This window comes from Myotis myotis, unplaced genomic scaffold (genome assembly GCF_014108235.1).
Source record: "Myotis myotis isolate mMyoMyo1 unplaced genomic scaffold, mMyoMyo1.p scaffold_m19_p_6, whole genome shotgun sequence".
Taxonomy (NCBI): Eukaryota; Metazoa; Chordata; class Mammalia; order Chiroptera; family Vespertilionidae; genus Myotis; species Myotis myotis.
In genome coordinates this window covers 7,328,583-7,355,387 of record NW_023416368.1, presented here as the reverse complement: position 1 = coordinate 7,355,387, position 26,805 = coordinate 7,328,583, and the positions used below count along the sequence as shown (strand labels likewise).

Below are 26,805 nucleotides of genomic sequence, written 5' to 3'. Positions count from 1 at the left end.
AGAAGTGCTGGGCCTTGGACAGGTAGGTTGGTCTCCGAGGAACTTAGTAACTACTGAACCCCAATCCCTACCAAATCTTCTTCTTCTGCACACAATGTGAGACACTGAGCCAAGGCAATAGAAAGACTCCCATCTGCTCATAAGGCAATTAGAGAGATTCAAAGCCAAGTAGAATATATGGGCTGATGGGCGTGCAGAAATCTACTTTGCAATGGCTTGCATAGAGGTAGGGAGGGCCGGGAGGGGATGAAAGCACCTCTGAAGGTCTTAGAATAGACATTCCAAAGAAAGACACTTGCCTCTCCTTTTCCCACAGCCCACTCCAGAAGGTCTACTAATTTTCATCACCCTGCATCTGTCCCTTTTCATATTCTAGGTCACTCTCAGACACATCCCTTTAAGTTCTCCATTTCCTGGTCCCTCCAAGAGTATGCTATCCCAACTAATTCTGGCTCTGTGGAAGACAATCGATGACAGAATTACATGAATCATCAGATATTTATTAGGTGTTCAGTGAAATATATGATTCTGTGGTCAAAACTTGGGAAGACAAAGCAAAAACAAAATTAAATTCACGTTTTCTCTGTAGAATACCCCAGAGCTCTAAACATGCTAATGTGCACTGCAAGGCACTGCAATACTCCAGATAAAAGGTAGCTATAATAAGCAGTAAATCTACCTACATGTGAAATCATATTATCAAAGGATAACTACTGAAATTAGTCCTCTAGATGTTGGAATCTGTGATAAAAACCTCTGTACGATAGCAGGGCATGTTAAAAATCTAATCTTGGAGCTTAAAAGAGCCTTAGAGTCCATCTAGTGCAACTTTATTTTAAAGCTGGATAAAGGAACAGAGAAGGCAAGTGACTTGCCTGGAGTCACACAGCTAGTTAATGGCAAAGATGAGAATCTCTTTTGGGCATCCTCCCTGCTTGCTCACCATTTTATACCCACCTGTTAACTCTACCACACACAGAAAGGGGGTATAGCCCATATGACAGATCTGTGGGAGATCACCAATTATCCTGGGACACTTTAAGCCTTACTTAAATGTTGTTATCTCTTGAAGGTATTTCAGACATCATGGTAAAAATGACTTGTTTTTGGTTGTTTGCGTTTTATTTTTGGGTTTGTCATGGAAGTGAGACAGTGGGGCATGTACAATTGTAAGGCTGCTTAAAGGTTTCTTCATTCAACATTCCATCCTGAACATAAATTTCATTATGGCAATACAGAAAAATGATTATAGAATTCTTAAAAACTCCTGTAATTGGTGTATCTGAAACTACACATAATTAAGAAACTATACATTTATAATTTGATAAGTTTTGATTTATGAGTTTCACTGATGAAACTCTCACCACAAAGAGTAAGTGCATCCATCCTCCCAAATATTTCTATATGCCTCACTGAAATCCTGCTAGTCCACCCTCCTGAAAACCCCATCCCCAACAACCACTGATCTGCTTTCTATCACTATAGATTAGCTGCATTTTCAGGAGTTTTATATAAATGGAAACTTACAAGCTACATTGTTTCTGTTTTGGCTTCTTTTAGCATAAGTATTCTGAAATCTATCTATTTTTTAATGAGTTTTAGTAGATTATATCTTTCAAAAATTTGTCCAATTTCTCTAAGTTGTTCACTTTATAGGCATAATGTTGTTTATACTATCCCCCTTATTATCCTATATAATAAAGAGGTAATATGCAAATTAACCCTCACACTCTCACAAGATGGCTGCCTAGGAGGCAGAGAAAGCTTTTGACGCTGACTGGCTAAGAAACTGACCAATCAGAACCAAATCTGAGTGAACTGCGAGGAGCCAATGGCTGCCTAGGAGGCAGAGCTTTTGATGCTGACTGGCATAGAAACCGACCAATCAGGACCTAATCTGGGTGAACTGCGAAGGCAGAACCTAAGGTGGGGGCTGAGGTGGGGTTTTAAGGGCAACAGCTTTTTAGTGTAAGGTGTAAGAAAGCAGTTCAATTTTTTAATGGCCTGTTTGGCAGTATAGTGCATATGGCTGGCTATCAGTCCAGATATAGGGATTATGTATTTTTGTCTGCCAAGAGCGTCTCCTCCTGCTAAAAAAGACTTTCCCCCCTCCCCATTTAAGCAATCCTATCCTATATAATCTATCTATACTAATAAAAGTGTAATATGCTAATTAGACCAGGTCGACCAGCCATCTTTCAGATGTCCGACTTCCTTCTGGACAAAGCCATGGTGGTGGGGGCCAAGGCAGAGACAGTTAGGGGTGATCAGGCAGGCAGGCAGAGGCAGTTAGGGGGATTAGGCAGGCAGGCAGGCAGGTGAGTGGTTAGGAGCCAGCAGTCCCAGATTGTGAGAGGGATGTCCAATTGGAGAGGGTACAGGCTGGGCTGAGGGAACCCCTCTCCCCATCCCGTGTATGAATTTCATGCACTGGGCCACTAGTCTATACATATAAAAGCCTAAGCGACCGTTCAACCATTCAACCGGTAGCTATGATGCACACTGACCACCAGAGGGAAGATGCTCAATGCACAGGCATGGAAACATGGAACAGACTGATGAATCTCAGAGGGAAGGGGGAGGATGGTGGACAGGAAGAGGTTAACCAAAGATCTTACATGCATACTAGAGGCATGCACTGGTGGGGTCCCTTGGCCTAGGCCTGTGGAGACTGGGTTGAAACCGGCATTCTAACATCCCCCAAGGGGTCCTGGATTGCAAAAGGGTGCACACCAGGCTGAGGACCCCACCGGTGCACAAATCCATGCACCGGGCCTCTAGTTATTTTAATTACTATAGAATCTGTAGTGATGTTACTGATATCAATAATAAGTGTTTTCTCTCTTTTTCCTCAACAGTTTTGGGTACACTTAATCAATTTTAATGATCTCAAAGAACCAGCTCCTATTTCATTGATTTTTCTCTATTGATTTTTGTTTTATAATTCATTGATTTCTGATTTAATCATTATTATTTCCTCTCTATCCTTAGTTTGGTTTTAATCATTCTTTAAAAAAATGCTAAATGTATTGATTGAGACCTTTTTTATTTTTTAATAGTCATTTTTGCTATAATTTCTCCTAAATACTCATTTAGTAGCATCCCACAAATGCTGATATGCTATGTTTTTATTCCTTTTGAAAATGTACCCCCCTCCTCCTTTATGGACCTAAAGTACATGTCTATTAGGCTGCTTATATTTTTCCTAAAGCTCACTGATTTTTTAAAAATTCTTATTTGGTGTGTTTCATTTTGGATCATTTCTATTACTATATATTCAAGTTCACCAGTATTTTCTTCTGCAATCTCTATAATAATCTCATCCAGTGTGTTTTCATTGCAGAAACAGCAGTTTTCATCTCAAAAAGTTTGAGTCAGTTCTTTTTATATCTGCGGTGACTAATTAATATAGTCAATTTTCCTTCTAGATTTATAAATACATGGGATACAGTTATAACAATGATTTCATATCTTGGTCTACTATTGTTAGCATCTGTTTTACTTCAGAAGCAGTTTTAATTGATTAGCTGGATTTTTAGTTGAATTGTTTATTTTACGTTGTTGGATATTTTGATATTCCTATAACTATTCTGGAGCTTTGTTCCATGACACTGTTACATTACTTGAAGAGAGCTTGATCTTTCTGGTCTTGGTTTTGTTAGGTTAATTTATTCTAGGACTAGCTGTACCATGTTACTAAAGTAAAACCCTTTTGAGTACTGATAACCCTGATATCCAATTAAGATATTGAAATTTTCCACTCTAGCTGGTAAAAACAAGCATTAATCCTGGACCTCTCTATATGAGTCCTAGGGAGTTTTTCTTTATTATAGCAGGCCCTTGAGTAAAGTCATTTTGTTTAATGTCATTTCATTATGTTGATGAGATGACTAGGAACTTAAATCTTGTTTATATAAATTATCCTATAGTAAAACTGGTTTTGTCATACCTCATTTCATTCAAGACTGCAGAATCTATCAACAACATAAAGTGAGGACTTACTGTATTTCGGATGAGTCTTACCTACGTTTTGGGTAGTTTCCTCACATGTATGCACTAATCAGTACTGATCTGAATATTTGAGAGACACTATCTTCAGATCTCTGAAGTTCTCTTTCTGTGAAGTTCTCTCCCTCCAGTATTCTGTCCTGTGAACCTTAGCTGCCTTGATCTCCCCAGATCCTCTACTCCATCTCTTCAGGTTCCAGAATTCACCAGGTACTTCCAGGGTTTCCTCTGTGCTGCAGCCTAGAAACTCTCAAGGCAGAAAGCTGGGGGAATTTTAGGGCTTACCTCATATTTTCATATCTCACATGGGTCACTGTCCTTTGTTAGCCTGATGTCAAGCATTTTGAAAACTGTTGTTTTATAATGTTCTGTTTCGTTGCTGGTTTTCTTTTTTTAGGTGGGAGGCTAATTCCAGTCACTTTTACTCTGCATTAAGGGAACAAGGAAGTCCCCCATTATATTTTGACAAGGCTGTGCTTCCTCAGTTTTTTACAGAAGCTTTACTTCTGTTCACTCTTTAAAACTTCATATTTTTCTTTTTAATTTTATTTTTCAATTACAGTTTACATTCAATATTATTTTGTATTGTTTCAGTGATTCAGTATAGCATAGTGATTAGAAAATCATATACTTTTCTTTCTTTATTTCTTCATTTATTTTCATAGAATTTATTGGGGTGGCATTGGTTAATAAAATTACGTTTTAGGGGTATAAGACTCATTTAAATTTCCCTGTAGCATTCATCACACTATTTAAAGCAAGTTGTTTGTGTTCCTGTCTCCTTAAATTGTTAGCAGAGATTATGTTTTTGTCATTGCTGTTTTTCTAACAACCAGCATAACTCATGACACTAAAGAGCTTCTCCATACATATATTGAATTACATTGAATCCCACATATAAAAGGACCTGTCAGAGGTGGGAGAGACATATAATCTAAACTAAAAGCTATCACAATGAACAGGATCTGGTCCTTCTCTCTGAAAGGATGGATTGGGAAGCAGAGCCAGTCTGGGGCACTGACTTTCCATCTTTGGCCAATTTGAAAGAGATACCTGGGGATAAGCAAGGATGGAAAAATTAAGTGGAAAGAATGGAAATGAGCCAAATTTCTGAGCTCCTAAATGTTAAACATTGCCCCTTAGAACTGTATCCAAATTAACCACTCCTATTGTTCCCTTCTGTGCTGATGTGCTTACATCAAATTTATTATGCATTGCTTTTTGAAATGTTCTTGAGTCATGTGGAGATATTTCATCTCATCAATAATATTATAAACTCCAACTAGACATAACAAAACCCATTTTCTTAGTAGTTTTGGGTAACTTTAAGAGTGAGGACCATGTCTCTTTATCAGATTAGGAACATCCCATCAGTAGGGATCATGACTCTGTTTTTTTTATTCCAAGGGAAAGGTAATGTACAAAAATATTAACTATCTACACAAGGAGTAGAGATACAGGGCTAGCTTGGGGGATAGAGCCCACATCTGGTCATAGCCTCATTTGCACCACACTTTCCCTATCCATACTACAACCATCTTCCAATCATACTGAGGAGCTGGGCTGTTTCACATTGGCAAGGCAACTTCAGCCTTGCTTAAAGTTTGTTTGCCAAAAAATCTTGGCTCAGCTTCTCTGGACGCAGACTCCCTGGCAGAGCATCTTGGTCTGTCTTTGGGGAAAGTTCTCCGCATGCTCTGCCTCTGTTCAAACTGGCAGGGTAGAGATAAAGTCAACAGGGGATTTGGAGAACAGGCTAAGCAGGTGTGAAGGCTTCTTCCAGCAACTCAAATATTAGAAAGCCTTTTCAATCTTCTTGTCTCGTGCCCAGGTCTGGTTCCTCTCAGAGAAGGGGGCTGGGATGGCTCAGCCCTCTAAATTCCGAGACTCAAGGTAACAGAGAGTGTGAAGTAATCAGACCTGCCTTAAAGACTATTGTTATAAAGAATGGCCCAACTCCTCAGCAACCTCACTGAACTCACATCCTGTTCTAATAAAGTTTAATAAAAATTTCCAAACTGGAGATTCAAAGCCAAAAAGACTTAAAATAAAGATTAAACATAATGTTTAATAACTTTAAAAAAACCATGGGGTATCACTATTTTCCAAAATTGACAATTTTTAAAACTGATAATAGACAGCATTGGTAAAGGTGAGAAGAAATAGCAATTCTCATACACTCTTGGTGTGACATATAAATTGGGACACCATTTTAACAGGGCATTTTAGAAGTATATATCAAAATTTATTGTGACCATGCTTTTCAACTCAACAGTTCTAGTTCTAGCTGTCTTTGAGAATTATATTAATATGTGCACAAAGATACACACTCAAGGATGCTCAAATCAGCATTGTTTTTTAAGTCAAAAAATTGTAAGCAATCATAATTCCTCTTAATAAGGGTAAAGAAAAGTTATTTTATATACCCACATTATGAAATACTATACCACAACTCAAAAGAATAAAGAATCCCTTTGTATTATGACAGTCTTTTAGAAATATTGTTAAATGTCAAAACCCACTATAGAACAATATGGATAGATGATCAAGTTCATGCAAAAAATAAAAGGCCCAGCCAGCGTGGCTCAGTGATTGAGTGTCAACCTATATGAACCAGGAGGTCACATGCCAGGTTTCAGGCTTGATCCTCAGCAGGGGCATGCAGGAGGCAGCCAATCAATGATTCTCTCTCATCATTAATGTTTCTATCTCTCTCTCCCCGAAATCAATAAAAATATACTTAAAATTAATTAAACAAATAAAAGAACCTTGGAACTCCATTACGCCTATGTATAAAATACACTTCAACCAGACAGCACATCAAACTGTTTATACTAGTTAATATGGGACTTTGAAAATGTGAATGGATAGGGAATAATGGGGAAAAATTATAAAGAAAGTCTTATACACTTGTTTTGAAAATTTAATAAAGGGAAACAACATTAAGAAAAACCTTATTGCTATGTGATACTCTTGAAAGGATGGGAGTTCAGGTCTTCCTCAGAGGAGTATTTTTCAATTCTAGCTATATGGTAGAATTGGGAAATTGAAAAAAAAATATCTGTATTAAAATTCTATAGAAAGCAAAGACTGAGGTAAGTATTAAAATACTTGACACTTTATTTGGGTGGTACAAGCCCAGGACAATGATGGTGAAGAGATAAGTAGGCAATGGAAGACGTAGAGTAATGTTACATTTTGATGGCCAGCACTTTACAAAAAGTATTGCGGAGATAGAGCAGTTGCTTGTCAGGATTTCTCCAGATATGGAAGGAGAAGCCACATGTTGGAGCAGTCCACAGAAGAGTGGATTTATCTACTCAGTTCCCTCCTATCTCCCGTTTTCATTAGTCAACTTTTACCTAATGGTGAATTGCTTCCGGAATATCATCTAGGAATCCTGCTACTCTCAAAAAATCAGATCCCATGCCCTGAGGTATGGCATTTTATCCAAATCTACATGAAAAGAGAGGTGATTTGATATAGTTAGAGTTCAGCAAATGGGTCATGCAATTCTTGTTTTTTGGGGTTTTACCTTGAACTCTAGCCAACTCAGGGGGGTTGGAATTAAAGAGATGGTGGTGGTAGGTGTTCAGCAAGGGTCTAACAAAGATAGAAGAGTGGAACATGGTCAAAGAGGCAAGAGCCTTCAGACTAGATGGAAGAGAGCAAAGAAAGCTAAGAAGGCACACAAAGCTTATGTTCTCTGTAATTCTGACCCTACCTTACTGGTGACTAATTGAATCAGAATATACGTGAACTTGAATTACTTTAAAGGCTCCCTATATTATTTAATGTTCATGCAGCTTTCAGAACCACTGCTCTAAAGCATTCATCAAAATAAACAACTTGGGGCAAATGTCATATCATGGTAGCCTATTTTTTTTTCCTTTCAACTAAAAAAATGGCACAGGTACTTAGAAGGACATCTTAGAAAGCCATTGTGCCTCAGAAGCTTAAGTTATTCTCAGAGTAGGTTCTGGAGGATGCAAACATTTCATGACCTTGACTTCCCGTTAGACAAAAGGTCAGAGAAATTCTTTATACAAAACAATGAAATTCTCCATTAGGTTACATTTAAAAAGCAATTTTGCACAGGATAGGGAGAAACAGCAGGTTCCTCAGTTAGACTAAATAGGCGTGTGTGTGTTTTTAAATAAATAATCAGCTCACTGCCTTGGGTTTGGAGGACACATTCTTCCTCAAAACAAATAATGTCACATTTTATTTACTCCACATAAATTGTGCTCTAACCATGTGTATCCAGATGAAACCAAAACATTAATAACATGATTTCTTGGGCTTTTTCTAGATATATATATTTCTTGGTACAAACCTCCAGTTTTTACATTTCTACTCCATCTATTACATGCTGGTTTTCTATGAATAAAGAGACAGGACTTCTCTGAAAAGAAGTTAAATACTACAGTTAAATGCAGCTTTCTTTGGCCCTTTGTTAGTTCAGCAATTAGGGTAAAAATTACCACAAGTGATGATAAACTTGGAGCCTACCAAGAAAAAATATAGAAGCAATATACTGAAAGAACTATCACTTAGGTATATCCTTCCTCCTACCTAGTCACAATTTCCCCATCTACAAATGATTGGTAGGCCTTGATAATGTGTTCAGCCCTTCCAACTCTGAGATTTTACATTTCTAAATTCTTGGACAATTTCTCATATGCATCTGTTAATACACAGACTTGGCTGTGAATTCTGCCCACAAAGTTTCCAAAGACTTAGTGGTCAAGAAAAATTATCTCAAAATAAAATAATCAAAATGCCTATGTAAAACAGGCTTGCAAACTGGGTGCATTATATGCTGCAAAACAATGTAGAATGATGTGGAACACTCCTCTGGGAACTTACAATTCATTCTCTGTTATCAGCAGAGATAGGGAGAAAAGTGATAACGACAACAAAACCCAGATGTTGAGAAAATGTATGCCAAGTAAATTTTTTTAGAGAATATATTGTGGTTTTGGGATTGTGAAGATAATATTTGTTGAAGATGATCATGAGCTAAATATGGATGAATTTTTTAAAATGACAAATAATGATGAGGACCCAATTTTTTATATGTAAAGCATCTTCATCAGTCTCTGTCTATACATATCAGCCAAAAAGGTTGTTGATATCTTCAACTCAGATTCACAGAGCGCTAGGAAGCCTTTTTACAAAATGTGCATGAGAGGACCATTCCTGCACCTCCTATTCCTATTTCACATTCTCTTAGGAGCCATGCTTCTCCTTTTAGTAATTAAAAAAATTACTTGTAAAATTATTTATCATTTCTAATGGGCTTTGAGAATCATGGAAATAAAGGGAAATCATCTTATTTACCTCTGGTTTCTCAAACAGCACAGTGCCTAGTACATAATTAACACTCATAAATATCTCTTGGGTGGTTGTGTGACTAAATCAATGAACAGGTAATATCTACTTCCAGAAGATCTGAGGTGACTAACCATAAAGTATATGCTGACCATTTAAAGAAGGACATTAGATCAAGAACCATGTAATAATGCAGAAGGAAAATATAATTCAACCAGAACCCTTGCCTAAACCTACCCACCACTTTTGAACAGAAAATTTTAACTCTGGAATTTCTGGCTCTTGAAGGCATAAAAAGTAAACATCATTATGAGCATATGAAAGAAGCACACTGTTCTTTGCCTAAAGAGAGGAACATGAAATCAGGACTCTTTTTCTATGTTGACAAGCGTAATGGAAACATCTTTACTTACTTCACCTGAACTCAGAGCGCAGCAGTTACTTGGATACTGGACAGCGAGTCCACCTTTGACGCCTGTTTTCGCTTGGTGAGTTGTGTTTTTTGAGCATTCCTTTAGCCTGCTTGGGGCTCTGTTCAATGCAAATTGTTCTTATCCATAGGTTTTGGGTTTGGAATATCCTCAGACACTGAAATAAAATAAGTCTTTTTTGATACAGTGAAACTAAAGAGACCTCCAAAAGCTTTTGTGTCACATTGGGGGAAACTGTCATCATTTCTCTCAGCACATCATGGAAAACTATCCACTTTCAAATGTTTTACAAATGCCAATAACTATGAAGGGGTTCATCTATACTTAGTATCACTCCAATGCTCAAGAGCACTAATGTCAAAATCTTCATTCAGGGTAGTTTAAACATCTGTGAGTAAAATAAAACTCTGCTTTGATGAATTGTTTAACAGCTTTAGGTGGATTCAGGAATGGAAGAAAAACATGTCTCTGTTTTAGCACAGTGACTAGTGGCACACAGGAAACCTCAATATTATTACTACATGTGCAATTTTATTTAACCCTCTCAGTAACCATGGAAGATGACAACTATTTACTAGTGTTTCCATCCTACAGATGAAAAACAACAACAACACATTGATGGGTTTCTAGGAAAAGCAAGGTGGATAGGCTGGAGATAGTTAAAGGACTTGCTAATTTCCTGGATAGAGATTAGAAGGGTCCTTTTGAGCAATTGTAGAAGCCCTAAAACCAGCAACTAGTTGAAACATAACAGCATTGGCTCTTATAGGAGACAAAGTCAGGTCTGAGTTTCACAAGTACAGTATGACTTAAAGTAATACTATTTGAAGTTTACAGACATGAGGAAAGCGGCCCCAATGTGATTGTAAATAATGTTGCAAAGCAGGGAACATTCCTGGTGGGCTACATCATACTGTACTGGGTAGAATTTACTGCATAACCCCTGCAACCATGTCTCCGGTGATGGCAGAACTCATTCAAGCTTCACTATGATGCATGTGTGGTTTTGTGTAGCAGCTAAAAACATGTGTGTGTTCAGATACAGAGAGCGTGTGTGTGTGTGTGTGTGTATAGAAATTTTCCCCAAACTACAAATATCTTACTGTTATAGTCAGAAATATATCCCCTCTATATTCATATATTCCAAGCCCTAACCCCTACTAGCTCAGAATGTGACTATATCTGAAGATAGGCCTTTAAAGAGGTAATTAAGGTAAACTTAAGTCATATAAGTGGACCCTAATCCAATAGTCCTTATGAGAAGAGATGGGGACAGAGAAACACAAATGGAGGAAATATTGTGTCATGGAAAGGGAGAATACTCCATCTTCAAGCCAAGGAGAGAACCCACAGAATGAGATCAACTCTGATCAACCCTGATCTCAGACCAGGCTCCAGAACTGTGAGAAAATAAACTCCTATTGCGTAAACCATTTAGTCTGTGGTATTCATTATGGCAGCCCTAGTAAACTAACACACTTACCAATTTACAAGAAAAAGCATATATGAAATGCTTCATATGTAGAAAGTTGGATTTTTATAAGTGGCTGACTCTTAATTCCTCTCTCTTAACTGTGTTGCAGAATGACAGCTAGAGTGGTTGAGCAATAGCCCATTGACCAGTTTAGCAACCTTAACTGAATCAGATAAACTGCAGCCAATTGGGTGTGTTGTGCAAAAAGTAAACATTCAGATAGCCCTAAAATGTGACCCAGACAACTGCTTTCCTCCTGAGCACTTGTTCCTGAATCATTAAAGCTTTTTGGTCACCAACATGAACATAGAGCAGTGATGGCGAACCTTTTGAGCTAGGCGTGTCAGCATTTTGAAAAACCCTAACTTAACTCTGGTGCCGTGTCACATATAGAAATTTTTTGATATTTGTAACCATAGTAAAACAGAGATTTATATTTTTGATATTTACTTTATATATTTAAATGCCATTTCACAAAGAAAAATCAACCAAAAAAACGAGTTCGCGTGTCACCTCTGACACACGTGTCATAGGTTCACCATCACTGACATAGAGCTTACCTGTTTTCCCAAAGAAATTAGAAGATTTCATGGGACAGATGAGGGGTGAGGTGGGAAGTAGTTTATGCTAATTATCCTGTAAAGAACACCTTAAAACTTACCTTTATCCTTTCTTATTCTACCTCAAAATTTTCCCTTAGAGTTGACAACTTTGGGAGTAATCTCTCTTCTCCTTTCACACAACATTCACCCTTCTCCTCATCTAGATGCCCCCCAAGAAAGCCAAATCCCAAATGCCCTGTCTTATATTTAGCAGCAAAACTTCTCCTCCTCTCAGAAAGTGAATGCTTGATGAAAGTATCAAGGCCCTGAGTCCCTAAAGTGAATTGGCATTTTCTCAGCAAAAGCCAATGTTTTACTATAAGAAGTTCTGATACCAGCTTTAAGAGAACAAAATTATTTTCCATCTTTATAAGAAAAAAAGAAAGTGAGAGAAGGAAAAAGTGGTCTAAGACAAGAATCTTACGCATTTGTCAAAGAAGACAGGTTAGTGTTTTGTTCCCTAAATAACTGGACAAGCTTATTAGCCTAGAAAAAATAGAATATGAAAAGTCACACAGCTCTGAGTGAGGGTTAGCTAATGCCATTTCCAGAGGCAGAAAAAAACAAACAAACACAAAAAAACTGCTGTTTTCCTTTTGAATTAACATTAACTTGTATAAAAACACACACACACACACAAATTATATTTAGAAATGTTTTAGCCCTGAGTTCTCAGCAGGGGTAAGTGCCTTAATTTCCTGCAAATCATTGTCAAGTGTCTAGACAGAAAAAGTGGAAGCAAAGATAAGAAATCCTAAATTTCAACAGAGGGGCCATAAATTAAATCCAACTCAGCTGTGCTTTTTCATTGGCAACAAGCTATAACCTCTGATAGCCACATATCTTACATGTTGCCTTTGACTTCTGATAAGGAAGAGGAAAGTGGGGAATGATGAGTTTTGATGATAAACACCCCTGGCTATGCATTTTCCTTAATCTTTTTAAGTTAACTGAACCCCAGAGAAATCCCAAATCCTACAGGCCTATCTAATATCTGAAGAGGTTTATTAGCATTTGAAGCTACAGATTAAGATAAATAATACTTTAAAGGGTTTCTGACTTGTTTAGCACCTTAATTTTAAATTCACTTCTAAGTCAGTCAAACATGCTTTGTAGAAATTCCTCAAGTCTCAATACCCTTTGAGAAAGGGGGTTTTACAATCTCTTAATCTTTCAGAACTGGATAGGACCTCAGAATTTAGCAGCATCCTACACACACAGTAGAATCATTATGGGAATACCTAAGATCACTAGCAAAGTTTCTTCCCTTAGAAACATTCAGAGAATACTTTCCCTGAGGATCTAATTTATCACTGTGCAACAAGACTTGAACATGTCGTTTGCCAGCTCCATCCTCATTCACTCATAGCTCCATCAAATCCTTTTCTGTGTCCTTTATTTAAGTTGGTGGATAGTGGAGTCAGGTTTGTAGGGAGCAGCTCTAGGTTAAGCCTCGGATTGACCTGTGGTAGAGCCACAAACAGGTGCCTCTTAGCATAATTAAGCTTGACCTTATGGCTCCCCCCCCACCCAGATCCTTCTTGGTTAGCAAATTGGCTGTGGGAGGTGCAGCAAGTGTTGCCAAAACAAGTGAAACCCACAAGAACAGTGTAACTATGGTGACCACTACCTTGTTTTTCTCTGTCTATAAAATAAAGCCTCAGCTTGCTGGCTGGATCCTTCTCTGTGGCCTCATCCAGGCACAGGAGATCCACCGAGCCCCAGCTATATTCTCTTTGTCTGTCATTTCTTTAATCCTTCACCACCCCTCCTCAGGCTCACTGAACCCTTGGCTGAGCTGGTGCAGCACACTGGTTGCCTAGTTTAGAACTCTGACTCTACTATTCACTAGCTCTGTAATTTGAGGAAGTTATTTAACATCTTGTGCCTCAAGTTCCCTACCTATAAAAATGGGAATACTTACAAGACTTACCTCTTAGTATTGCTAAGTATTGCTGTGGGTTAGAGAGATACAGATACAAAACACTTAGAACAGTGTTTAACATCTAGTGCTTAGTGAATTTTAATGATTACTATTAAGTGCCAAACACTAGTCTTTAAGTAGTCAGAAGAAGAAAAGATAGATTAAAAGAACCCTTTAGGGATTATAGTGAAGAAGAGAAATCTACCAACTACTTAAGAATTAAGAAATCAGCCCTGGCCACTGTGGCCCAGGATTTGTATCAGAATCTTCTCCTTGCAAGCACAGCAGTTGATTAATCACTAGGGATGACAGGAACCAGGACGGTCAATTTACAAGACTAACTGAAACTACCCAAATGGAGACAAGTAAAGCTTAAGAAAAGGTTGGATATCAAGGTCCATGGGGAATATATACATCAGGGACCCTGGAAAATAAAACATGAGATGCTGGGGTTTCTGTTGTTTTGTATTGTTTTTGCTTTTGCCTTTGTTTTGAGAGTCTGAGATTTGCATTCAGGATGTTAATACTCTTGGGGATCAATACCTGTGGGGCATGAGAGACAGGGGTGAGTGATGAGAATTGGGCAGAGGAAGGAGTAAGATGATGAACTGTGATGTAGTTGTAATAGAATCTTCAGTCAATCTCATGGGGATCTCTGGAGCTAGAATGGCCCTTAAATTGTCCTAATTGAAGCAACAGGGCTGGGTCTTCATTATGTCCATTCAGATCAATTTTTGGATGTGGACTGAACCTGGGAAGGGGAAATAACTCTGGGTAAGGCAACTGCTTTGGGAAATTCATGGGGAGGGAGGCAGCTGTGAGCTGTCAGGAGCCAACACTCCTTGGCTTGGTCCTAAAGGCAGAGTCTGGTGGTATACCACAGTATCCACTACAGTTGGGTCATATGACAACATGAGCTATCGGCCCTCTCATCTTAACCTCTGTGCTTGACACTCAGCTCCAGCTGGGACCATTATGTTCTTGCTATTATGTCCTACATGCCCAACCTGACTTTAAATGTGCTCATTTGTAGATCAAAAATCTAGTCCTTCATAAATCCTCCCTTCCTTGCAGTTTCTTGTTCCACCTATCAGAAAGAAAAAAGTTAAAAACTAATTATTAACTGGACCAGCAACTGATTAGTGTCCAAATCATCAGAATTTACTCTGGAATCAGATAAGTAACTTCCTCAGATGATTTCTCGAATCTCAAATGAAGGGCCTCCCAGGAAGTTCAGCCTTCATGGGATTCATTTTAGGCAAGATTGGCAGGATAGGATAGCCTTGGGGTTTCAGCACTTCCCAGAAACACCAGCTGACCAAACACTTAAGAAATGCCAAAAAGCCAACAACAGGGAATAGCCTGCCTTAGCATGAAGAAAGGAAAACTGACTTAGCAAAAAAGGTAACAAGGAGACAGTCTGAATCAATCTGCTGACTCATGACTGCCCTGAAGAGCTGCTGCTTCCACTTGGGTGGCCTTTCCCCCATCCATCACCCCTGCCACTTCTCATCTTTAGATCTTTTGTTATTAATGATGGTAATGATGATTTGAGAAATTTAACAAATACAGAAAAGAACCAAGAAGAATGAAACAAACATTTAGGTATCCCCTTTCTGGAATTCACTATCAATTTTTGCCATATTTGTTTCTGTTTTAAATTAAAAATACATTAGATAGGTATAATTCAAATCATCTCTGTTCCTACTTTCCATAGTCAAAATCATGACTTTGTTGTGTACCTTTCCAGTTCATTTTTTTTACTGTTGACACTGTTATAGATGTTCACTATTTCCCCCCATTTGCTCCCTTCCACCCAGCCAGTTTATTTTTAATAATTTCAAATGTATATGCTAGTATCCATGAAAATTCAAAAATTGCCATGCATGGCTTTTAAGTTTACATAAATGGTATACTATATTGTACTATAATTTGTTTTTCTTTATTAACTTTTTTGAGAATTTTTCATATTGCTATACACAGATTTAGTTCAGTTTTAACTGCTTATGATAGTCCGTCAAAGAACCACATTTTATTTCTTCATTCTTCTATTGATGCACCTTGAAGTGGCTTCCAAGTTTCTCATTTTTGTGCATGTTTTCCTGACATCTTTGACAGCTCAGAATGAATGAAATGTTTCTCTCTCTCTTTTTTTTAAATTTCTTGCTGAGATTGACCAGGCCTCCAGAGAAGAATTCCTGCTGTATCTTTGTTCTTTGCCCTCTGCCTCAGCTCTGACAAATACCAGGTACTGGTTTCTAGAATTCTCATTGTTTTCTGAGTTGATCCTGCCAACAGATCTCATCCTAGCCAGACCTAAGGAAAAGATTATGGAAGTGACGAATATAGGCAAAATGAATCAGTTCATTTGGCCTCAAAATAAAATTGGAGCTATTTCGAGTATTTATCCCAAGAAAATAATTCAAAAAAGAAAACATTCTATTTACATAAAGATTATTACAGCATTATTTTTTAAATATTTTTTAATTTCAGAGAGGGGGGGAGAGAGAGAGAGAGAGAGAGAGAGAGAGAGAGAAACATCAACAATGACAAGAATCATTGATTGGCTGCCTCCTGCACACCCCACACTGAATATCAAGCCGACAACCCAGGCATGTGCCCTGACTGGGAATGGAACTGTAACCTCATGGTTCATAGGTCAAGGCTCAACACTAAACCATGCTGGCGGGGCTATAGAACTATTTTTAGTGGGGAAAGTGAGAATCAAAATAGTCAACAATGGAGAGTCATTATATAAATCATGTTACCTCAACTTAAAAGGACATTAGTCATTCTTTCATAATGATGATTCTGAAAACTCTGTATTAGGCAGAAATGCATGAATTTGCTCTCGCTAGCTCAAAATAGTTGAATGCCAGCACTTTCATGTAATCCAACTTAAGAGTAACAGGGAAAAATACAATGGTATAATGTTAAATAAAAAATGCAAAAAGTAAAATCACATCTACAATATATGAAAATATTCCTGCATTTGGACTAGAACATGAAGAAAGCATAACAAAATTTAAAATGGTTATTTGAAGAAGTGGAAAAGAACTAAAACTTAGACTTGCATATCCAGGACACTATAAACATTATTATTTAACCCCCTCCCCCTCCACACACACACAGGAAGCTTTTATTATTTCTACTTATAGATGAGGAAATGGTGGTTAGAGTGATTAAATACGTTGTTCAGTGTCATAAGTCAGTAGAAAGGCAGAGCTAGAATTTGCATCCAGGCCTCTTTCATTCCAAAGCCTATACTCTATCCAGGTCCCTCTCTGGGAGGATTAAAGAACTATCTTTTCCTTATACTTCTCATATTATTATAGCATAATAAATGGAATTTCAAATTAAAAATTCCCAAAGCAGGAGAAGATGAGGAAGATCAGTTATAAAACATGTCTTCCTTTTCATGTCTGGTCCAGAGTGGCAGGGCACCTACTAGAATGGCTCTTTCATTTTTTAAGTTTGCCCTTAGGGTACCTAGTGCAAAACAGAAGGCTGCTGGGAAGAGAGTGACAGTCAACAGACAGAGCAATTGAATGGGGAATGAGATAAGCCATTTAGTGCCTAAGGCCACTTGATCAAAACTTCTGAACAAAGAGATCTCAGCTATTATACGAGGCTGTCTAGAGCAAGCTGAAAACCATTTGTGGGTGTGTGCATGTTCTCAGGGAGAAGCCTCAGAGTTCCGGCCTGGACCAGTGAATAGAGGAGTGCCACACTGGAAGGCAGGACTCGTGGGTTCCTTAATATAGTTTCTAAGCCAGGGGTGGGCAAACTTTTTGACTCGAGGGCCACAATGGGTTCTTAAACTGGACCGGAGGGCCGGAACAAAAGCATGGATGGAGAGTTTGTGTGAACTAATATAAATTCAAAGTAAACATCATTACATAAAAGGGTACGGTCTTTTTTTTTTTTAGTTTTATTCATTTCAAACGGGCCGGATCCGGCCCGCGTGCTGTAAGCAGATGTGTGTCCTTTGGCGAGTCACCAAGGTTCTCGGTTTTCTCATCTGCAACATGAAAGAGTTTGCCTCTTCCAGCACTAAATGTTTCTCTGGCTCTTTTATCTACCCAGAAAGAAGCGTTTTATAGCCTGCTTCCTGGAGAAATCATAGGTCAGGTTTCTGAGTGTTGAAGAAACTGCATATTCCTCTTACTTTCACATTTTCAGAAAAGGGAGGAATTCTACCCATACTTCTGCTCTTCTTGTCACCCACTAATGTGAGCAGTGGATTGTCCTGGAACTATGTGTTGCAGATACTCCTTCACAAAAGTGGAGAACAGACTCTGTCCATCCTTCCTTCATCCACCTGCCAGCAAGTGGGCCAAGTTGCCCTCCTTGCTCTCGCTCTTAGGCAGAAAGCATGCCAGGTCAGCCTATGAATCTGCCTCCAAGAGAAGACATGGAGACTCAGCCTTGTCCTCAGCAATCTGTCCCACCAGTTACCAGCTCTCCAGGTAACTGACTGGCTAAATGTCAGCTGTGCAAACTTCAGGGGGGGCACCAAAGTTTAAACTCAGGATAAAGGGAAGAGGAAGAAGGGAGAAACCTGTAGATATTCCAGGAGAATGCCTGCAGCACCAAGTCTGGGGTTCATAAAGCTGATCCTGAAATTTGCTCTTTCCCAAGCTCCTTGTATCTGTTTGCCACTGGTAAAGAACTCAGAAGAGAAAATGAATGGATAATTGGCATCACCAAACCTCACATACAAAACTAAGCTATGAAAGAAATACCAGCCCCAACTCAGGTATAACTTCCTCATCAAAGTGTTACTATGAAAATGAGTCAACAAAGGGGTCAGAAGAGAGACAGAAAAAAAGCATATGGCAGAAGTGAAATAACATTTCTGCAATTGAGTTTTGTAGGGACAGTGCTGAGTTAAAACAGGAATGCCAAGTTCTGAATTCCAGGACCAAGGGGAGAGTGAGATGTGGATAAGTCTAACTCAGCCAGGGATGTGTCCTGGTTCCCAGAGCACCAAACACATACGTAAACAGGGCAGAGGGAAGACATATAACTCTGTTATGGCACCACACTGGGAAGTGGGGAAGCAGAAGAGAGAGATGGGCTATCTTTCACCCCAGAGTGCCTGAAATCAAATGCCACCATCACTACCTCTGAGATACATGATCACAAGCAAGCTAAACCATTGCATTCTCAGTTTTCCTACCTGCAAAACGAAATCATAATCCCAATAGAGCTATTGGAAGTATTTAATGAATGAAACCACTGAAAGCACTAGCACATTTAATGATATGACTTAATTTGATTAATTTTATTTTATTTTGTTGATTCAAAAATTCCTTTATTTTCATTCCAAATTCTCTACATTTCAAGGGAAAGATAACAACCAGATACTAAAAGATTATCTCCAATGTTATAATAAGTGCTCTTATGTGGTTGGTAGTGGTGGGAGAGAAAAGGTAGAGTAGAGACTATTGACTGTATTTCCTATGCTGCACTTTACATCTCCACGACTGTTTTGTAACTATCAATCTATACTTCTCAATCCCTTCACTTTTGTCATTCACTATGTATGGTGCCAGGTGAGTATTGGAAATATCAGGGGAATACTTCGTAAAGTATATGACTGTCTAATCACTATGCTGTACACCTGAGACTAATACAAAATAATATTGAATGTAAGCTTCAATTTTAAAAAAGACTAAAAATATATATGCTTTTTCCAATTTAGATAACTTCCTTTTTGAGAATAAAATGTATCCACTTATAGCTAGACTAAACAGATGGAGATGAGAGTTTTGGAGCCCAGAGCTCTACCAATGTGGAGGAAAACTGAGTTTCATTTGTGGTTAACCAGTGCTAGTAGTCTAATCAAGTTCCTGGTATCATTTAGGATCTGAATTCTAGGAAGACTACAGGTAGGTCATTTCCCATTCACTAACTCACTATCTTGTAGCCTCAGAATCACACAGCGTCTTTGGTGGCCAGGCCCCAGGTGACCATCTGTGAGCTGGCGTAGCATCAGGAGCATCTTAGATGATTTACAGATGTTCAAGTTTAAACATAGAGGTTGTCTGTCTAGACAGCTAGTCAAACCTTTTCACAGCTCCCATGAGTCCTGCCCTGACTCTCCCTCCATCCAGCTGTGGGATGACTGACATGTTGGAAACCTTAGCGACATATACTTTTCTAAACATGGAATCTTGAAGTGAGAAAATTGAATGAGGACTATAGGACCCTACTAGAAAGGGTTCACAAGAGAAGGAATGTGTTTAAAACCCCACAGTCTAGCAAGCTAAGAACTTGAGCTTAGGTCTTTGGATTGAAAGTCACTGTTGTTCCACCAAATAACCTGAATATTAAGAAATATCTTGCCTTTCCCCCACATTTAAGAGTATTGATTATCTGTGGAAACAATTAAGGCATCTTCTGCATCTGCCAGTGGGCAGTACAGACATGAAGATTCTGACCTTTTAGAAGCCCACATTTCTGAGATGTCAACAACTGTTCAAGAGGCAATTGGTTTCAAGCATATGAGAATAAATGGCATTGGTTTGCTAGGGCTACTGTGATACAGTACCATAAAATGGGTGGCTTAAACAACAGAAATTTATTGTCTTACTAGAGGCCCGGTGCATGAAATTTGTGCACAGGTAGGGTCCCTAGGCCTGGTTGGCGATCACGGCTGATTGGGGCCTTCTGGCTGTCAACAGGGCCTTTCTTCAGTCCATACCACCCCCCCCCGGTGGTCAGTGAACATCACAGCGAGTGATCAAACTCCCAGTCTCCTGGTCGAACTCCTGACAGGACACTTTGCATATTAGCCATACATATATATGCTGGTACACAGAAATATATATATATATATATATATATATATATATATATATATATATATATATATATGGAGAGAGAGAGAGAGAGAGAGAGAGAGAGTTGAGATATAGTTACAGATATAGATATAGATAGATATAGATACAGATACAGATACAGATACAGATACAGATATAGATATAGATATAGATATAGATATAGATATAGATATAGATAGTTCTGGAGCCCAGAAATTGAAAACCAAGGTGTTTGCAGGTAGGGATCATTCTCTCAGAGGGCTGTGAGAGAGGATCTGTTCCAGGCCTCTGTCTGGTTCATATATGGCTGTCTTCTCTCTATGCATATCTGTCTCTGTGTCCACATTTTACCATTTTATAATGACACCAGTGGTACTGGGGAAGGGCCCACACTTAATAAAGGACTCTTTCCAAATAAGGACACATTCTTTGGAACTGAAGGCTAGGACTTAAATATATGAATTTGGGGGAAACACAATTGAACCCATAGCACTCTTAAATCACTGTTTCCCAAATTTTAGCCATTTATGTATGTACCAGCATCACATCTTTGCTATAACCATTTCTATGATTACTCATTAATATTTAAAAATAAAATACTGAAGTAGATTTAATGTAAAAGGTAACTTTAGCACTTGTATTAATAGTAAACCAATGCTTTTCTAATATACAAGGTGGGGCAAAGTAGGTTTACAGTTGCTCATATGGAAAATAATACAATAATTAATAAATAAGAATATAATAATATGCTCTGTGTTTTATGTATTCACAACTGTAAACCTATTTTTGCCACACTCTGTGTAGTATTTCCACCACACAGAAATAATAGACATAAATAACCTCATGAACATAGACTCATAGTTGAGTTAAATAATTAGGAAGTGGTGAGTTTTGAGTACTTATTACCTTTAAAATATAATTGTATTCCCTTGTAAATTTATAGAATTGTATTTTTAATAATGGCTATTTTTAGCAATTGCCTCACAGAATTCATGAAATTTTAACAACTGCTTCTTGCAAAACAAAATGGGTTGGCCTCAGCATACCAGTGTGATTATACCATGTTAATGTTGATGCTACAGCAATCCATGTGTTGCTGTAAACTAGGCAGTTCTAGCTGGTAGAACATGCTAAAACATCCTTTAAGGATATATTAATTACAGCCTTTTTTATAATTGTAAATATTTTCAAAATCTAAATATCCACTGGTAGAAGAATCCTATATAATAAAAGGGTAATATGCAAATCGATCAAAAGGCGGAAAGACCGGTCGCTATGATGCGCACTGACCACCAGGGGGTAGATGCTCAATGCAGGAGCTGCCCCCCTGGTGGTCAGTCTGCTCCCACAGGGGGCGCGCTGCTCAGCCTGGGCTGACGGCTGGCGCAGGAGCAGTGCTGAGAGCTGCTGCCACCTCTGCAGCAGTGCTAAGGATGTCCGACTGCCCGCTTAAGCCATCAGTCGGACATCCCCTGAGGGCTCCTGGACTGTAAAAGGGTGCAGGCCAGGCTGAGAGACACCCCCTCCTTCCCCTCCCCATGTGCACGAATGTTGTGCACCAGGCCTCTAGTACATAAATAAAACGCTGAGCTATGCCAGCCAGGTAAGCTAAACATTTTAAAAATAAGTAAGTAAGTAAATAAATAAATAAATAACCAAGTAAATATTAGCAGAAACAAAACTAGGGTAAATGTGAAAGAAATGAACCCATATTGAAAGTCCACTAGGTGTCAGATTCTTTGCATAGTATCTCTGTAGTCTGTCTGGGTCCAGAGCAATGCCAACTCGACTGCATGTACTAAGTGAGGAGATGGGTCACAAAGTAGTGGAGAGCATAAGACATCTACCTGCTGGGAACTCTGATGTGTGTTTCAAGAAAAGGACATAGCAGACATTAATGAAGCAGCTTTAACAGGACAAAGGCGAATGAACAGGAGATTGTGTGTTTAATATATTTAAGTTCTTTTCAAATAAATCTTTTCCAGACTACCTGGATTTAAGTTCTGTCTCAGACTCCTACTACCTATGTACGAATGCCTTAGCCACTCTGCACCTCAGTTTCCTAATTTGGGAATTCCTAAATTGGAAATAACAATAGTATGTACCTCAGCGTTATTATTAGGATTTGTGAAATCAGTTAATATTTGTAAAATACGTGGAATAGTGTCTGGTACATATTTTTGTTAGATAAAATAGTGTTTGTGAAATAAAATAGACATGATAAGTATCATTAGGGTTTGCTTGTGGTATTATAATTTTACCCTCAAGAGGGTAACTAGTTGATTATGCCATATTTTTTATTTTTATCATATGAGGTTTCCTTTCAGAACATTTTAGCCAGGCCTGTATAAACACTTTGTGAGTGTGTGTGTGTGAGTGTGCGTGTGTGTGTTAGGAAGGGGCAGGACAAGTTACAGGAAAGAGGTGTGTAGAGCTAATAGAGGTGGGTCAGTCCAGCAGATTTTTTGCATTTCCCTTCTCTGACAACTTTGAGAAACCCATCCTCATACACAGTCCATTCCCTGTGGCTCTATTTAGATCATCAATCACAGTGTCAGTGCACTCCTTACAGTTTGATACAGACATACCAAGAGAAAGAAGAAGGTCTCTCTGTTCCCTTGAATCCTAAATTATAAAGATAGGAATAGGAGATTGCTAACTGCCATTTTTCTCACAATGTGTCAAAAGCCTGGCTGAAGACTTCTAGTAGAAACCAAAGCCAAGAGATTAGAAAAAGAAAGAGCTCCTTGATATCATCTGATACCTTGGATCAGACAATATCTGAAGCCTTCTTTGAGAATCTCAGTAATATCATCCATAATTTTTTCTTTTGTGTCTATTCCAACCTGAGCTCTGTTTCTACCTTGTGCAACCAAAAGAATACCTCCTAATTCACTTCACCCAGTGTAGAAGATATTTAAAATTGTAAAGGAAGGCTGGGGGTAATAAAAAGTATGGCACTCCTAACAGATTACCAAAGCCAAACCCAAGAATCTTTCATCCAAGGTTTCCTTGATCTGGATAAAATTCAGATTTTGTCTTTTTCACATGGGACCTTCTTAGACACTCTGGTCCTCAAAGAGTTTGCACTCACCCCAGGCTACTGTGAGATGACCTCCCTGCCCAATTAAGCCCTGCCCGGTCCCTACACCAACATCAGCCCACTTGGAAGTGTGGGAGAGGAGAATAGAGCAATCATGGCCCCAGTTGGCAGACTTGAGGGAAACCTTCCCAGCCTCTGTACCTCATCAAACTTCACAGTATACTAGTTGATTTATGAGAAGAGGTTATTAAAGCATGTAAGAGCCCCTGCTGGAGAGAAAATTATCTGTATAAACAAAGTGTTATTATGGGATTCAGAAAGGCCACATACAGAAAAGGTCATTAAAATAAAACAAACTGGCATATCAATCTCTTCTAAATCACTGAACTCACATGAGAGATGTTAAATATCTTTATATCTCACAGGTTCCTTTTTGATCATTAGTCCTTCTAGCTCAGGAGGGGACATTCTCAGATGCTAAACTGTTGAGTACTTTAAATTAGAGGGAATTTCTAAGACATAAATTGTGAAGTGGGATTTTTGAAAGGGCTCAATTAGGGATTGCCTAGTAATACAGAGAAGACATTTGAGTCCCTGGAGTGCTATTTTCTCTCCTACAAATGAAAGACTAATTTTTTTTCCTTTGCTTCATTTGACAAGATTTGATGTTTTCCACTCTCTCCTAACGAGAGAAATGGACAACAGTCACACTGTATAACAGTGGTGTACTTCACAAAAATAATTTTAAGGCTTTGGGTTAAGAAAACAAATCTTCTAAGTAGATCAGTTTGTATTAAGAAAAAAAAAATTTGAGCTAGGGGCCAGATTTCTCCCATGGAAATCATATTAGTAAACAGTTGGTTCCATTAAGATGTTTTACTCAACTTTGGTTCTCTGAGCCAGATTCCTTTGTGGGATTTTTTTCGTGTGTGTGTGTGTGTGTGTGTGTGTGTGTGTGTGTGTGTGTGTGTTTTGTTTTTGTTGTTGTTGTTTTGTGTTTATTAAAGCTGGGAACAGTGAAACAAAGAAAGGGCTTAAGATGAAAAAACAAAGTCACAGCAATAGGAGTGAGCCTAGACTGGCTGTCTAGACTCAGGAAAGGAAGTCACACTAAGGGAAATAAGTCACAATGGGCTGCGTGGACTCAGGAAAGGAGAGGCAAAAGGAGGGCCCTTGGAGATAGTTTCAGGGGGTTAGTCTAGGACAAGCTGCTGCTGCTGCCCACTGCTCTCCTGGTTGCAAGTTTCCTGGGAACCTTTATTTATTTTTAATATATTTTCATTGATTTCAGAGAGGAAGGGAGAGGGAAAGAGAGAAACATCAATGATGTGAATCATTGATCAGCTGCCTCCTGCACACCTCTTACTGGGGATCAAGCTTGTAACCCAGGCAAGTGCCCTTGACCAGAACTGAACCCAGGACCCTTCAGTCTAATACTCTATCCTCTGAGCCAAACCAGCTAGGGCAATCCTGGGAACCTTTAGAGCTTAGGAGAAATAAAGCAAAAGTACATGTCTGAGGGAAAGTGGAAAATGCTCAACATGCTCCCATCCCCAAGGAGTTTTGACAGCCCATCTCAGACTACTGATATATATTCTACAAGCATATGAGCAATATAATGTGCCTTTGATTTCCCTTTTGTTCATTCTTTGGACCTTTAATTCTGGAGTTTAAAGACAATAATATTACACATAAATATTCTCAAAAGTTTTGTTTGCAACATTTAATTTGGTGCAATTAAATGGTGGCATAAAGATATCATGATGGTATTTTAGCCAGGGGCCTTAGCACTACCTGAATTCTTACCTTGGGTACACACTACTTACTGTATAATGTCTCCAAGGGAGGTATTAAATGAAAGAGGCAAAATAGAGGGGACTTAACCCCAAATGCCAAAGCATAATTCAAGCAAACTGGGCTCGATTACATAGAGAGCTCCTATAGCCAATGATGCAGATTTAAATGAGCTAAAAGCCAGTAGGAAGACTATTCTATCTCAACAAGATCCAATCAGTTTGAGTGCTTATCTCTGCAGTTGCAGCTGAATTGGGCATTCTTAGGATATAGTGGAAAACAAGCATCCAAAGACAGGTGGCTGAACTTCTCCCAATGTAGCCAAACCAGGTCAGTATACCAAAAGAGGAGAAACAGGTTTTCAACCATGTACAGTGACTCCACCCAAAGGGCCAACTCTAGCCATAATTCCCTTTTTGTAATGAAAAGGAGAAGTTCAAAGACCTCTTCCCCATTCTTAAAAACAAAAATGTGAAAATCTCTCACACCCAGCATTATGTATGTTAACATATGTCTACTTGGCTCATTTAGGAGATCCACTATCTCATGAATTGGTGCTGTCTTCTATATAATGCTATACCTAATTAGTCATACAATGTAATAGGTTTTGACACACAGAGAACTGAATTATAATATGTACTAGAGTCCCCATAGTTACACTCAAAGTCCTCCAAGTCTATTTTAATGTATTCATGCTGTGAATATCTATAATTTTCTGTCTAGAATCTTTTTATCTTCCTTCTAGTAGTTATATCCCAATTTTCCTCACATTCAACCCATGTGCTTCCAGTAGAATTGACTCTACCCTTAACTCCAGAATGGAGTGAATGGCTCAGACCTGGCCAAAGTCCTGCATCCTAATATTACTAATCAAAGCAAAGATGAACCCAGGGACTCACCTAATGCAATCAAAGTAGACAACAGAATGATTTCTGGAAATTCTGGATAAAGATGCTGCTTACTCTTTTTCACTGGCTTTCAACATAGAAGCAGGCAGCTCCAAGAGATGAAGAGAGTCGTCTTTCAAGCATGAGAAAGGAGCCATTAAAATGTAGACAACACTAAGGTCACATAGCTGAGAAATGTATAGAGAAAAACTGCATTCTAAAGACACTGTTTGGACCCTGAATAAGGCATATCTGAAGCTGGTATGTCCATGAATTGCTTGATTTATAAAATCTAATAAATTATTTTCAATGTTTAAACAAGTTTGAGTTGAGTTTTTATCTTTTGTAGAATAAAAGAATGCCATAAATGATACACATATGCACATTTCAAAAAATTACCCAGAATAAAATAACACTAAAGGATAAAGATAATTCTATAAACTCTCACACTAATTGTAAAAATTAGATAAAAAATTTTTTG

The 26,805-nt window shown here is 38.5% G+C and overlaps 1 long non-coding RNA gene across 1 annotated transcript in view; it reads right to left on the bottom strand.

Moving 5' to 3' along the window:
* Nucleotides 1-4,320: 4,320 nt before the first annotated feature.
* LOC118659282 overlaps nucleotides 4,321-26,805 on the bottom strand; it is a 58,788-nt gene continuing 36,303 nt past the window's right edge. The window contains exons 3-5 of the long non-coding RNA XR_004968482.1: nucleotides 26,337-26,457; nucleotides 9,756-9,930; nucleotides 4,321-4,434 (exon numbers count right to left, since the gene is read on the bottom strand). This is a non-coding gene — a long non-coding RNA (uncharacterized LOC118659282). The remainder of the gene's footprint in view (nucleotides 4,435-9,755; nucleotides 9,931-26,336; nucleotides 26,458-26,805) is intronic.